Here is a 6,632-nt window from a genome sequence, read left to right as displayed (position 1 = left end):
CCTGTCTGTCCAAAGCACCTCCCCATGCCGGTGAGACAATGCTTGTCTCCCCCACTTGTTCCTCCAGCATCTCCAGTATACAGTAGGCAATCAATAAACGTTTTATTATGATGTATTTATCTAGCCATCTGTCTTGCACACCTACTGTGTACTGGGGCGACTTCTGAGCCCTTGATGTAGAAGTGACTCCTCAGGGCAGCCCCAGAAGGCTCCCATAGATGGGAAAGTGAAGCACCGAGAGGTCAAGGAGCTTGCCCAAGGGCACAGGCCGATGGGAGGAGAGCATTGTCCTCTTACCACCGGTTATAAAGCACCTTCTATGTGGGCATTACCCATTGTGTCCCATCCTTGGACCCCAACAGTCCTGGGGCTCACACAGACTGTGTGGCTTCCTTGTATGACATCAAAACTTAAACCCTGCCCTAGCTGGTTTTGCTCAGTGGATAGAGTGTCGGCCTGTGGACTGAAGGGTCCCGGGTTCCATTCCCATCAAAAGCACATGCCCCGGGTTGTGGGCTCGATCCCCAGTAGGGGGCGTGCAGAATGCAGCCGATCAATGATTTTCATCATTGATGTTTCTATCTCTCTCTCTCCCTCTCCCTTTCTCTCTGAAATCAATCAAGAAATATATGAAAAACAAAAACTTGAACCCTGCTCCATGGGAAACATTGGGTCCTGAGCAATTGGGTTCTTCTAGGGTCCGGGCATCTGCCCAGGGGCCTTCCTGGTGACCACAAACCTCCGCCAGCAGCCAGGCCTTCCTGCCAGTGGTTCTGCCCTGACCTGCTTTCCGGCAGAGGCGGAGTCCCAGGCAAATCAGCCTGCACCTGCCACCCCTTGTGTCCTGCCCACCTGGGGAGATGACACCTGTCAACAAGGGAGGGGGCTAAGACACAGCACCTCTGGCTCTACACCTTCCTCCGACCTCCATACCATTACCTGTGCTGTGCCCACCCCCTGGCATGCCCTCCCTCTCTGGCAGCCTATTCCTTCCGTAAACATTTATTGAGCACCTACTGTGTACCAGGCCCTGGGCTGAGCAGTCAACAAGACAAACCAGCTACCTGCCTTCAATCTAGCAGGGGAGACAGAGGAACTGAGGCTGAGATGACTGGGCACTGTGACTGGGTGGGGGCCCCAGAAGACCATGAGAAGGTGATTTGGGGACCACAGAAGGACAGTAGATGGGGTTGGCAAAGCACGTGAGGTGCAGGGTGAGGGGTGGGAAGGGAATGCTAGGCAGAGGGACCTGCTTGGACAAAGGCCCTGAGTGAGGCCCCACCCCCACAGGCCAGCTCAGCTGCCACCCTGTCTTCAGCAGCCATGAATGGGTCTTTCATGCCCTGGACCAGGGCAAGGTCAGGCCCGGCTGCTCATTTCCCCCTCCCGCCCCTTCCTCCCCACGCCCTGGGCTCCTGACTGTCTGAGCCCTGACCTGGAAGAGGGTGGCAGGAAGTTCACAGCTCCCCTTGGGGTGAGTCAGGGAGGCCCGGGGAGGGGCAGGGCCTCACCCAAGGTCACCAGAGCCAGCAGCATCCTCCTAGTTTGTGGCTTTAAGCGAAGTCCCGCCCCTCTGGGCCTCAGTTTCCCCATCTGAGCTGCCGGTTGGGCAGCACTGAGCTCAGGTCCAGATCCGACCCGGGAGGAATCCAGTGCGGGTTTTGCGGGCGCCCGCGGCACTGACACCTCGTGCCCAGCGCGGCCGGGCTGCGGCCCCGGGTCGCAGGGGCCGGGAGAGACCTGGAGGGGCCCGAAGGCCCCGAGCTGGGCAGAGGCTGAGCCCGGCCCTGGTGCCAGGCGCCAGCGGGGAAAGGAAAGCCTGCCCCGCAGCCTGCGCGCCCCCGGTCCGTGCTCCCGCCTCGCTGCCCGCTGTGTGACTCCCGCCCATGCTGCCCCTCTCTGGGCCCGCTGGAGCCGGCCTGGGCAGCGGCCCCCCGGGCCCCCCTGTCAGCCGGGTCCCAGCCGCGGTGTCCCCGGCCGGGTGCGGGCCCTCTTTGGAACCCCGGTTGAGGGTCGTCACTGCTGGGTCTTGCCCCAGGTCCCTGCTGTGGCCCGGGAATCCCTTTGGGGCTCGGGAAGGACAGCTCCGATTGGCTGAGGCCTCCTGTGACGTCAGGGCCTCCCCGACGCCCCCTCCCTCAAAGGCACGTGGGGGCGGCCGCCGCAGGGGAGGGGCTCGGGGTCCCGGCGGATTTGGGGTGTCCCCCCAGCCTGAGCCGGCAGCTGGGCGGCGCAGACGCAATTCTCCTCGGACAGATTTTTCCCTCGTCCCACATCCCCCTCCGGCCCCCCCAGAACGGCAGCTGCTCGGGTGGCAGATGCGCCGGCTAAATCCGCCCAGCTGGTCCCTCCACAGAGCTAACCGCCTGCAGTCCATGGTGTGTGTGTTGCGGGGTGGGGGGGCGGGGGGGGGGGCGGGTGGCAGTAGGTTTTTGTTTGCGTCATGGTCCTTAACCTTTCCTGCCCCTGCCCTTTAACCCTTGCTTTTTTGCAGGGGCGGGGGGTTCTCTCTTGGACCCTTTTCCAAGTTCAAATACCCTCCTGGAGGATTTCGGTGTAACTGGTGCCCAGAGAGGGTGTGGACCTTTCCAGAGTCTACACAGTACCGTGGGCCTGTTGCCCAGAAAATGCCCCACATTGTGCATATATTAATAGTTATAATGATGAGCTGACATTTATCGAGCATCCACCTACGGAATGCAGCCCCACGACTCTAGAACAAAGCTACTGTTATTATCCCATTTTCAGGCGTGGAAACTGAGGCCCAGGGAGAAAAGGCTTTGCCACTCGCGTAGCCAGAAAATGGACCTGGAATTGTAACCCCACACTTGTAATTATTTCCTTGGGCTCTGGGACCCTTAGCTTGGGAGGCTCTTAAGGCAAGTGACTTGGGACCTGGGCTGAGTGAGTAGGGTCTTAGTGACCGGCTTCCTGCGCCCTTTCTAGGCACATCTGAACCTGGACGGACCCGCCCTCCCCTGCTTCGTCAGCCCCACCACAGTGCCACTCTCACCTGGAAGCACGGAGGAGCTCCAGGGGGACTCGTGAAAGGAGGAAGCACCCCTCGCAAGTGCTGGAGGTACAGCTGTTAAGGGTCTGACAGTGTCTTCGAATGTGTAACTTTGTACCTGCCCCCAGGGCCTCTGCCCTGCCCTTCTCCCTGCCTGGAACGCTCTCCCCGCAGATTTCTACATGGCCCCTCTTTTCCTCTAAGTCTCAGCTCAGATGTCACTCTGCGGGGAGGCCACCCTGACCTCTGCATCTATAGCAGCACCCTGTCCTTTCTTTCCTCTTATCCTGCTTTGTTTTTCTTCGTTTTATTTTCACAACCAAACACTGCAGATGGTCCCTCTCCCACGGCACCATTTGTGCCCTGCTGGGTTCCCACTGCCTAGAACAGGAGTGTGGAACGTCTGGCCCACGGGCCGTGTAAGGTCTGAGAAATCATGTGGTCTGGCCCTGCCGAGGCATTAGGGGCGAGTTAATTAAATGTTGGACCAAATATAGCAGGCTAATTTTTAAGTTGATAATGTTGTATGGCCCGTGAATGATGTTATAAATATCCAAATGGCCCTTGGCAGAAAAGAAAGGTTCCCCGCCCCTGGCCCAGAACAACCCTGGCACACAGTAGGTACTCAATGAATGTTTGTTATCCAGAAATCTCAGGGACAGGAGCATGAATGGAGGCGGGCGGGCAGAGGTAACCATGGGGAAGGCCATTTGGTAGTCCTGTCTTGGTGCACGTGTCTAGGAGCCTCGGCCATGACCCTGTCCTGTGCCCCCTTCACCCAGAAGCCCTCTCAGCGCCAACCCCCTCCCAGCCTTCCACCATCACTCTGCTTCAGCCGCATCGATCTGCCCCTCCTCGCCATTCCTCCAATGCGTCAGGCACAGTCCAGCCTTCGGGCCTCTGCCCTGGCTGCTCCCTCTGCTTGGGAAGATCCTTGCTGTGCTTGGCCAAGGTCACTTTCTCCAACAGGGCAGCTCTTTGTCACCCAGTATTTTCCTTCTAAGATTATCTTATTAATTCGTTCTTGAATCAGTGATGGAGTGGTGAGCTGCGCCTCCTTAGAGGCAAGCAAGCAGGTGGTGGGATAGGGGTGCCCTCTGCGGGCTGGGGTCCAAGCCTTGGCTTTGCCACTTCCCAGCCGTGAGCAAGTTGTTTAACGTGAGGATGTTTCAAAAGATGCCAGGGCCTGGCACATAGTAAGTGCTTAACGAAGATGGGTTTCCTTCTCACTTCCTTCGAGGTTCTAAAATGCCACAGTTCTTCCTCTTAACACTTTCCTTGGAAGTTGTGAGGAGCTTTGATGCCCTTGACGTTGTTCAGGGCGTCGTCTACAGAGAAGAAACAACAGCTAGAACAGACACCTGTGTGTCAGGAACCGATTTTTACACACCTGTGTTCACACCAGCATTACGTACAATGGCCAGAGGTGGGAACAACCCAAATGTCCACGATCGGATGAACAGATAAGCACAAGGGGGCCCATCCAGACAGTGGAATATGATTCGGCCTTAAAGAGGAAGGGCATTCTGACGCCGGCTACAACAGGGATGAACCTTGAGGACATGCTCAGTGGAGCAAGCCAGACCCAGAAGGACAGACACTGTGCGATTCCACTCACAGGAGGTCCCTACGGGAGTCAGGTCCATAGAGACAGGAGGTAACTGGTGGGAGCCAGGGGCTGAGTGGGGGGTGCCGGGAGGTGACGGGGAGTTAGTGTTTAATGGGGACAGAGTTCCAGTTTGGGAAAATAAGAAAGTTCTGGAGGCAGACGGTAGGGATGCTTGCACAATAATGTGAATGTGTTCAGTGCCACTGAGGCGTACATTACAAATGGCTAAAGCAGTAAGTGTTATTATGTTTCGTTTACCATGATATTTTTTAAAAAAGAAAAGCTGTTTGGAGGAAAAACCAGGTGGAGGGGGTGTGTGAATGACCTCAGCCGGTGCGGCTGCATCGCTGCCACCAGGGTCAGCTGCTCAAGTGATGCTGACGTCCGTCCATGGCGGGCGGCGCTGTCGGCAGGTGCTGAGCTCGGGAGCCCCACACCCATGCTTCTCGTACCTTTCTTGCCCTTCCTGGGACCGGCGCGGCTCCAGCGACCAAACCGCCAATGTCTTCCGGAAGGTAGAACTGAGCCCGTGGGCCTTGACCCTCACCGGCCCGTTTACTCAGCTAACTTTATTGAGCACCTACTGTGTACCAGGCTCTAGGCACTGCTGGGAACACAGCAGTGACCAAGACTGCGCTGGTTATGGGAGAGTTTGTGGTGAGCCAGGGAGACTCTCTGATTTCACTTTTAAAAAGATCCCTCTGGCTGTCTTGTGGAGAAGGATGCACCCTGGACTGCAATGGCTCCGGGGGACCAGGAGAAGATGACTGCATTAGACTAGGGGAGCAACATGGGACCCCGGAGCAGCGGAGGGGCTGCGGAGGTGGAGAGTAATAGAAGGATGTGAGAGGCATTTTGGAGGCACAGGACTTGGGGAGCGAGGAAGAGGGAAGAACCCAGAAGGACACGGAACTTCTTCCCCTCAGCCTCCTCCCCAGCCTGGCTCTTTACGTCCTACCTTTCTCGTCCTCCTTGGTCTCCGCTCCTATCACCTCCTCCAGGAAGCCTTCCTGACTACCCTGACTACATCTGAACTGTCTGCTTTGGTCCTCCCAGCTCCCCAGCTCCCAGCACAATGTGGAAGTCCTGTGTGTTCCCTGAGAGAAAGAAGGAAGATTCCAGAGTTTGGGGATCAAACCAGTAATCTTCACCTCTGGCCTTAAAATCTCATCTGCACCTCCCAGGGACAGTCCCAGGAGGCCCCTCTCTCCTTACACATCTGGCAGGAGGAGGCAAGGGCAGAGGTTGAGCTCATTGGGGGAAACTGAGGCTCTGTCCGTTGCTTCCCTCCACCGTTTTCCAGTTAGAGGTTCCTGGGGTTGGGGGCTTTGACCCAGCAACTACTGCGGTGGGCACCTAGCCAGGAGCGATCCGGAGTGGGAGAGAGGCAAGGCTGAGAAGAGCCAGCAAAGTGTCTATTTTTCCTCCTGCGGCTGTATTTATAGATTCCCTTTGATGTCCCAGCGGTGGGCTGACCTGGTTCTCCGCCGTCATTGGGAGGAAGACAGGTTCTCGGCGCTGCTCCTTGGAGCCGGGCAGGAGGCGCCTGGGCGTGCAGAGCCTGGGTGCGGTGACTGGGTTCCTGGGCTGGGGGGGAGGGGGGGAACTGGCCTCAGCTGATATTCCCCAGTTTTAGGTAAGTTTTCTTAACAGGTAGAAAAATAATAACGTAACAGCAGCAGTAATAACAGCGGTCCTATTCATGGAGTGTTCCCAGCGGGCCCCACTTACACAGCGCTGTGGCCTGGGGCAGGTTGCTTAGCCTCTCTGGGCCTCAGTCTCCACGTCGATAAAAAGAGACCTCCAGCCGAAACCGGTTTGGCTCTGGATAGAGCGTCGGCCTGCAGACTCAAGGGTCCCAGGTTTGATTCCGGTTGAGGGCATGTACCTTGGTTGCGGGCACATCCCCAGTGGGGTGTGTGCAGGAGGCAGCTGATTGATGTTTCTAACTCTCTATCCCTCTCTCTTCCTCTCTGTAAGAAATCAATAAAATATATTAAAAAAAAAAAAAGA

This window comes from Eptesicus fuscus, chromosome 6 (assembly GCF_027574615.1).
Source record: "Eptesicus fuscus isolate TK198812 chromosome 6, DD_ASM_mEF_20220401, whole genome shotgun sequence".
Lineage (NCBI taxonomy): Eukaryota > Metazoa > Chordata > Mammalia > Chiroptera > Vespertilionidae > Eptesicus > Eptesicus fuscus.
The sequence above is the reverse complement of the archived record's forward strand: the minus strand, read 5'-3'. Positions refer to the sequence as shown.